The sequence below is a fragment of the Varanus komodoensis genome, unplaced genomic scaffold, assembly GCF_004798865.1.
Source record: "Varanus komodoensis strain SLA01 unplaced genomic scaffold, ASM479886v1 scaffold837, whole genome shotgun sequence".
In the NCBI taxonomy this organism is placed as follows: domain Eukaryota; kingdom Metazoa; phylum Chordata; class Lepidosauria; order Squamata; family Varanidae; genus Varanus; species Varanus komodoensis.
This window is the reverse complement of record NW_025336528.1, coordinates 13369-20468: the sequence shown is the minus strand read 5'-3', so window position 1 is coordinate 20468 and position 7100 is coordinate 13369. Positions and strand designations below refer to the sequence as shown.

Below are 7100 nucleotides of genomic sequence, written 5' to 3'. Positions count from 1 at the left end.
CTCTGGATCCAGTGACGCTTTCTTCAGGACCGGTCGGACTACCGCCTCCTTTAAAGGGGCAGGCACTCGACCCTCCCTCAGAGAAGCGTTAACCACTTCCAAGATCCAGGTCCCAATCCCGTACTTGGAGTTATTTATTAACCAAGACGGGCAAGGATCCAATAGGCAAGTGGTGGGACGTACTCTTCGTATCTGTGCTTCATCCTCTGCTGTGAGGGCTGACGAAGAGAAGTAATTTGGCTTCGCTGCAGTCTCCTTGTCCCCCTGCCCTTCTTGCTGCTTTAATTCCATTATCACCCAATGGCCCATCTTTCTTTTATCATATTTAAAGAATTGTTTATTGTTAGCCTTGATCTCTCTAATAGGTTCCTTGACTCTTTGCGTTAACCATGCTGGTGATTTCCTGGACTTTGTGCTATCCTTTTCTCGCTTGTGGTGTGCACATTAGTTGTGTCTCTGTTGCAGTACTTTTGAGTAATTTCTAGGAACTTTGAAGTGGTTTCAACTTCTGGATCCCCTTTCCAGCTGCTTCTTTACTAGTTCCCTCATTTTTTAGAAGTTTCCTCTCTTGAGGTCTCGCACAACCGTGTTCGAGCTCTTTGGCAGTCTTCCACCTACCCGTATACTAAATCTGATGCCGGTGTGGTCACTGTTACCTGGTGGCTCAGCTGCTTTTTACCTCCTGCACTATGTCCTGGGCAGCCCCACCTAGGACTGAATCTGGGATTGCCTCCCCTCTGGTTGGGTCCATGACCAGTGTCTCTAGGGCACAATCATTTATGGCAGCGAGAAAATTGACCTCTGTCAGAACTGGCACATGCCCTTACCCAGTTGATGTGTGGCCAGATATTGACGATGAAACTCCAATACTTTGGCCACCTAATGAGAAGGAAGGTCTCCCTGGAGAAGAGCCTGATGCTGGGAACAATAGATGGCAAAAGGAGGAGGGGACGGCAGAGAATGAGGTGGCTGGATGGGGTCACTGGGGCAGTGGGTGTGAGTGGCCTCTGAGGGATGGTGGAGGACAGGGGAGCCTGGAGGAATGTTGTCCATGGGGTTGCGATGAGTCAAGCACAACTTTGTGACTAAACAACAAATTATTACAGGACTGCCCTGCATGTGGACCTGGTAGCATTTTGGAGAAAGCCACCTTGGAGTTCCTGTCTTTCACCTGTCCTAGCTAGCAATGTAAAATTGGCTTCCAGGACCTGCCAGCTACGTTTTCCCATGCCACTTGTGCAACATGGACCACAGCCACTGGCTGCCCCCACACTATCTCAAGGCTACCAAGATGGAGCATGAGATCTGCAACATTTGCACGAAGCAGGCAGTTCACCATGTTTTCACATGCCCACCACAAACCACATTTTCTCCAGTGCTGGATTCCCCCACCACCAGACACCCCCCGCCCCAAAAGGAGGGGCATCCTCAAATATGAGCGTGTATCTGCCAAGGGTGGCCAGGCTCGCTCAGCCAAAGAGCCACTTACGTTAAGCATCGGATGTTGGCGAGCCGCAAGAGCGTGCCCACAGGTGGGCAGCAGGAGGTGGTAAATGGCAGGCAGGGGCCTGCCAGTGGCAACGGCAAGCAGCGAGCCACACATTAAAGTCAAAGAGCTGCACGCGGCTCCCAAGTCTCAGTTTGGCCACCCCTGGTATCTGCTCATCTCCCAAGGAATAGGTCCCTTCCATCACCTTCCTCTTATGCAGAAGAAGACCCCTTTTCTCGGTGACCACAGGGGAGCTGCCACCCAGGAGTTGGGGCCAACCAGTCGGTCCCTGCGGGGCCCATCATCCAGTTTGTCTGCCTTTCTTTGCTTTTCTAGGCCAGCAATCTTGGCTTAAAGGCCCGAGTGTGTTCCCCAGGAGCCTGGGGCTCATTGCTCTGAGCGCACACCCATGACTTCTGTCCAGGGGGCAGATGGTGACACTCAGCACAATGCACCGGGCAGCCCCCACAGCCCTGCTTGTTGCCCAGGCAGCGGACAGTGAAATCCTCGGAGGCAGCAACGTATTGCACGCTGGACCCAGATTGCTTGAGTGTGTGTGTGGGCCTTGGCAAAATGGAACTAGCTGGGTTCAGCTGACATGCTTGATTTGTCTCATCTTCTGCCTAGGTACTCGCATACAGCACATGTGCATCATGGGAAGTTGCTGCTGGTGGGCGGAGTCTGGCTCCACGCCCCTTCTGTGCCTGGTGTTGCTGTGATAGATCTAGCCACAGGCCTCGCCGTGGAGTATCGCATTGACACGGTGGGTTGGACCGTAGGAGAGACAACAGCGATGTGATGGGGACTGGGCAGGGGAAGGCAAGATCCATGTGCTGGCTCTGGGAGTGGGCAGTGAGAGTGGCGGTCCAGGGGCTGTGGGTGGGTGGGTGGAGTCGGCAGGCAGCTTGGACATGTGGGAGCGAGGGTCCGGTCCCTTAGCCTGAATGCGAACCCTCATTCCTGGGTCTTGATGGTGCGTCTTATTCCTGTTCTTCTCCAGGCCTCCCTCTCCGGGCCTCTGATGTTGCACAACCACAGCAGCATCTTCTTGCCAGAGGATGAGGAGCTGCTTCTCATAGGTGGGGGTGGTAACTGCTTCTCCTTTGGAAGCCACTGGAACTGGCCTCCCGTCCGCCTGGCCCTGGGTGGCATCTGGAACAGACCGTGAGGCCTTGTGGGCCAAGGGGCCTTTGCTGCACGGAGGCATCGGGGGAGCGGGCACTGAATGGCTGGAGGAGGAGGAGGAGGCCCCTGCTGCTGCTGGCTGTTGTGCCTGTGCGGTGAAGCATGTTCCTTTTGCAGATGCTCTGGAGAAGAAGCCAATGCTCTGGCAGCCAGAAGGGGTTGATTAGCTTTCTTTGCCCAGAATGCCTGTGGGTGGCAGACGTGGACTCGGGGGCTCAGGCAAGTGGGACAGGTGGCCTCAGGCAAAAGAACAGCAGATCCCTTGGGGCTTCCTTGCCAAATCTTTTCCAAGCCTGAGCTAGAGCAAGCAGGTTGAAGGTGAGGGAGCCGAGGCAGAACAGGGCAGCCGCCGTGGCCTTTAGCAGTGGTCCTGCAACTCCTCCCAGGAGGGGCAGGACATCTGGCAGAGAGAGACCTTGCACCACTAGGTTTAGAGGTGGAGAGGTCTCTTCTTTCCTACCATAAGTATGTCAGTAGAACCTTGAGGCTGGATTGGGCCCAGGGGCCATGTAGTCTAGCATTTTGTTCACACCATGGCTAACCAGTTGCCTGTGGGAAGCCCACAAGGATGGCCATCAGGACCAGTAGCGTGCTTGAATTGGCTTAATCCCCTTAAAAAACCACCCACATTGCTGGCCACGAGAACCTGTGGCAGCAGATTCCAGAATTTTACTACAGCCCAGCATGCCCTCCTTCTGTCCACATACCTTGCTTCTCCCCTTCAGCTGGTGGTGCTTCTTGTAAGCAGCCAGCCACGTTCCGAGGATGCTGGCACGGGGGCTTGTGCAAGTCTCGCACTCCCACCCACGTGCCTCTGTTTCATCTTGTTCCTCGTTCAAATTATTTGTTTGCAATGGATGATCAAACGCAGGAAACTCGTGGGCTCAGGGAAAGCCTTCTGTGTGGTGCAGGAGAGCCTTATGAAGGACTTCTGAAGGCAGTGTCTTGCTGGTGACACTTTGTGTGCACACCCATTGTCTGGCAGAGGCCCCCTTCTGGTTGACACCAGAGAGCTTCTACCCTTCAGCGTTGCGCAGACGGCTCTGTTGCTCTTTTTATCAGCATCTTGGACAGGTTTGGAAAGAGGCCTGCGGTGCTGTCATCATTCACAGCCCTTTCTAGGCAGTGCAGCATCATGTGCTGCTGCTTTTTTTTTTTATGCTCACAATGTATGTTTGGACTGCCAGGGAAACGTGCTATTGAGTTGTCATGTATTACAAATATCTACAGGCAGTGCAATAGACCAAACTAAAACTGACTTTGTTTGAAAGTTGTAGTCTGCTTTATTTGAATTCCTTTAAATAAATTGTACTTTATTGAATTTCTCTCTCAAATATTTCAGGACTATCAGAAAAACATCTGAGATAGTTATGTAGGAAACAGAATTAAGACGGTATGCTTTTTTGATTGGCTTAACACAAACATGCCGAATCAGGTATTTGTCAATTCAGAACAGAGGTGATATTTTGGAAAATTTCCTGATGCAGATTTCAGCCCAAACAGAGACAAGCAGACGAGAGGCTGAGCAAGTGGAAGTGACCCCTTTTGCAAGAATCCATTGTCTGAGTTGAGCAATACCTCTCCTTACCTTTCTCATGTGTGTCCCAGTCCAAGATAAGCCAAGCCACAGAAAGGGCAGAAATGGGCCAGAAGCTGATGAAGACCGAGTATGTGAGAAGCAACAGCATAACAATCCCTGGGGGAAGGACAATCCGGAAGTAACCCACTAAACCAGCCCACAATTAGCCCTGGGTAAGCCAACATAAGTCACTGAAGCAGTCAGCATGAGCTTAAGTGGACTCCAGGGGATGGTAGAGGACAGGAAGGCCTGGAGGAGTGTTGTCCGTGGGGCCACGATGGGTTGGACAAGACTTCGTGACCAGCAACAACAACAAGAAGCCAACATAGTCAGGGGTCCGACTGCTACACTTGGAGCCTATCCCTTTTATCTGAAACTAGCTTAAACTTGGGGAGTAAACTGAGACGGGATGAATCTTTTTTTTTTTTTTTTCCGGAGCACCAAAGGACTGCTTAATAAGAATTACATCACCCATCAGTCTGACAGTTCCTTCTGTGAGTTCTTAATAGGTTTATGAGACTAGCGCACAGAGGGTGGCCCTGCCGGATGGCGATCTTCAGCATTTGATTTCAGCAGCAGCCACCAGCCAGTGTCCCAGTAGAAAAATCACCAGGCGGACAGGAAGAAAGGCAGTGATGTCTACCCCTTGTTCATCCCTGGCTAGAAGGGGCCCATATTGGCCACTGAGGGTTAACTCCCTGTCCAACGCAGGACTCCCAAGTTGAAGCAACCCTGCCAGGTGGCTGTTCAACTTCCCTTTGAAGGCCTCCAGTGCTGGGGAGCCCCTGACTCCCTGGGTTGTTGGTTCCACCGTCGTTCTGCTCCAACAGTCAGGAGGTTTTTCCTGGTGTTCGGCGGAACCTGCTTGTCACTTGAGCCTGTCATTCTGTGTCCTGCACTTAGGGATGACTGAAAAGAGATCCTGACCTTCCTCTTTGTGACATGTCCTGTCTCCCTGCAGGCTTTTCTTCTTGAGGCTAAACATATCCACTTCTTTCAATCTCGCCTCACAGGGCTTTGTTTCCAGTCCCCAGTTCATTGTTGTTCCCCTCCTGTGGACTTCTCCAGTTAGTCTGCATCTTTATTGAAGTGTGGGACCCAGAACTGGACACGGCACTCCAGATGGGGTCTAACTAGTGCTGAGTAGAGGGGAACCAGGACTTCATGTGACTTGAGAACTCCACGGAGAGCCTTATAGCTACTCTCTGCCAAGTGGCAATCCTGCCCATGTGTGGCATACACCGTGCTAAAATGTGTGCACCACAAAAGAATGGATGTTCACTCTGGAGTTAATCCTCCTTGTGTGGATGTACTCAGGGAGGGGCTACAAGCTGTGCCGGCAAATGGATGCTGCCAAATCCATGTTTTCATAGAGTCTACGGAGGGGTATAGAAGCTCTTGGGTACATACCTGCCTAATTTTACCCTGAAAAAGTTCTCCTGGACTTGTCCCCCCACAAAGAGGGCTTGCTTCAGGTTTTGAAGTTAAAATAATGGTTAAAAACAAATGGAAGGGATGTAGAGGCAAAGCATCCACTGATGCATCACCCAAGGAGCTACACACAAGATTGGGAGTCTGATATCTATCAATGTATGACATTTCTAAACTGCCCAGTAGTGGTATTCTGATTAAAAACAATACAGATTATTTGCGAAACAATAAAACAAAACAGATAATAGCAAAATCAGCACATAATAAAATCAGGACTAAAACTTAATTTGTCCTGCTGTCGGCAAAGCAGCTCTGGCCGGTGAGCTACTTGAGCTGGACTGCTCTGCTGTGGGGCAGATCCCCAGCTGGCTGGCAACCTTCACCCCCAAGAGGGCTTGTGACCTCAGCAAGCGGAGGGAGGCAGTGCATGGGAAGCCGGTCCTGGGCCGGGCACTTCTCAGCATTTTTGCTATTGACTTCAAGGGAGGCGTGGGAGCCGAAATGCTTATCAGGCTTGCAGATGTCATGAAGTTAGGTGAAAGAGGAATGCCCTAGAAACAGGACCAATATTCAAAATGTTCTTGATAAGTTAGGAAACCAGGCAGTAAATAACAGGATGAAATTTAAGAGGTGAATGTGATGTTCTTCATTTGGGAAAGAGAAATCAAACATACAGCTACAACATGGGGAGCACCTCGCTTGCTACTATTGTGTGGATCTTGGCATTGTAGGAGGTCACAAGCTGAAAAGGTGTCAGCAGAGAGATGTGGCGGCAAAAAGACACATGCAATTTTAGGTTGCATCAAGAGAAGTGTTTTTTGTAAAGCATGGAAAGTGATGCTCTGCATTGCTGGGACTTCGCTTTGGATATTGTGTCCATTTCTGCTCACTACACTTTTAAGAAGGCTTCAGATAAATTCTGTGGCCTGACGTGTGCTGGCCTATCACTCCTGCTGTCAGGAGAAGTTGGATAGCTGGCAAGAGGAAGAAAGCTCCCCAGGCTGGTCAAGAACAGGAGCCATCAATGTTCGATTCTTTTACGAGATGCAAAGGCAAGAGCCATCCTGCCACCTGTGAGTGCAGGAGTGCTTGAGTTTCGGTGCTGGAGGGTCCGGGGTCGAGTGATGAGCAGAGGGCAGTGGGAGGATAGCCAAGACACTGGCCCAGGCAGTTAATGGTTATGCCATGCTCTGGTCCTCCAGGCACCCACCGGCTTGGAGTTTACCCCATCTTGTATAACCAAGACAATGTCTCCCAGTTTTGCCCACCAGAATACTTGGTTCACTGTCAGGATCGAATTGGCCAGGGTTGAGGCAGTTGCGCTGGTTTCTAAGATGGATCGCTCTCGCTCTCGCTCTCTCCCTCCCTCTCTCTGTATACCGCAGTACCTCACAAGTGTTTGCATCTTGCATTGGG

The 7100-nt window shown here is 51.1% G+C and overlaps 1 long non-coding RNA gene across 1 annotated transcript; it reads left to right on the top strand.

The window, feature by feature from the left end:
* Positions 1-1048: 1048 nt before the first annotated feature.
* LOC123036895 lies at positions 1049-3995 on the top strand. The gene is made up of 2 exons (XR_006417224.1): positions 1049-2252; positions 2490-3995. It is a non-coding gene; the product is annotated as an uncharacterized LOC123036895 (long non-coding RNA).
* The last annotated feature ends 3105 nt before the right edge of the window (positions 3996-7100 follow it).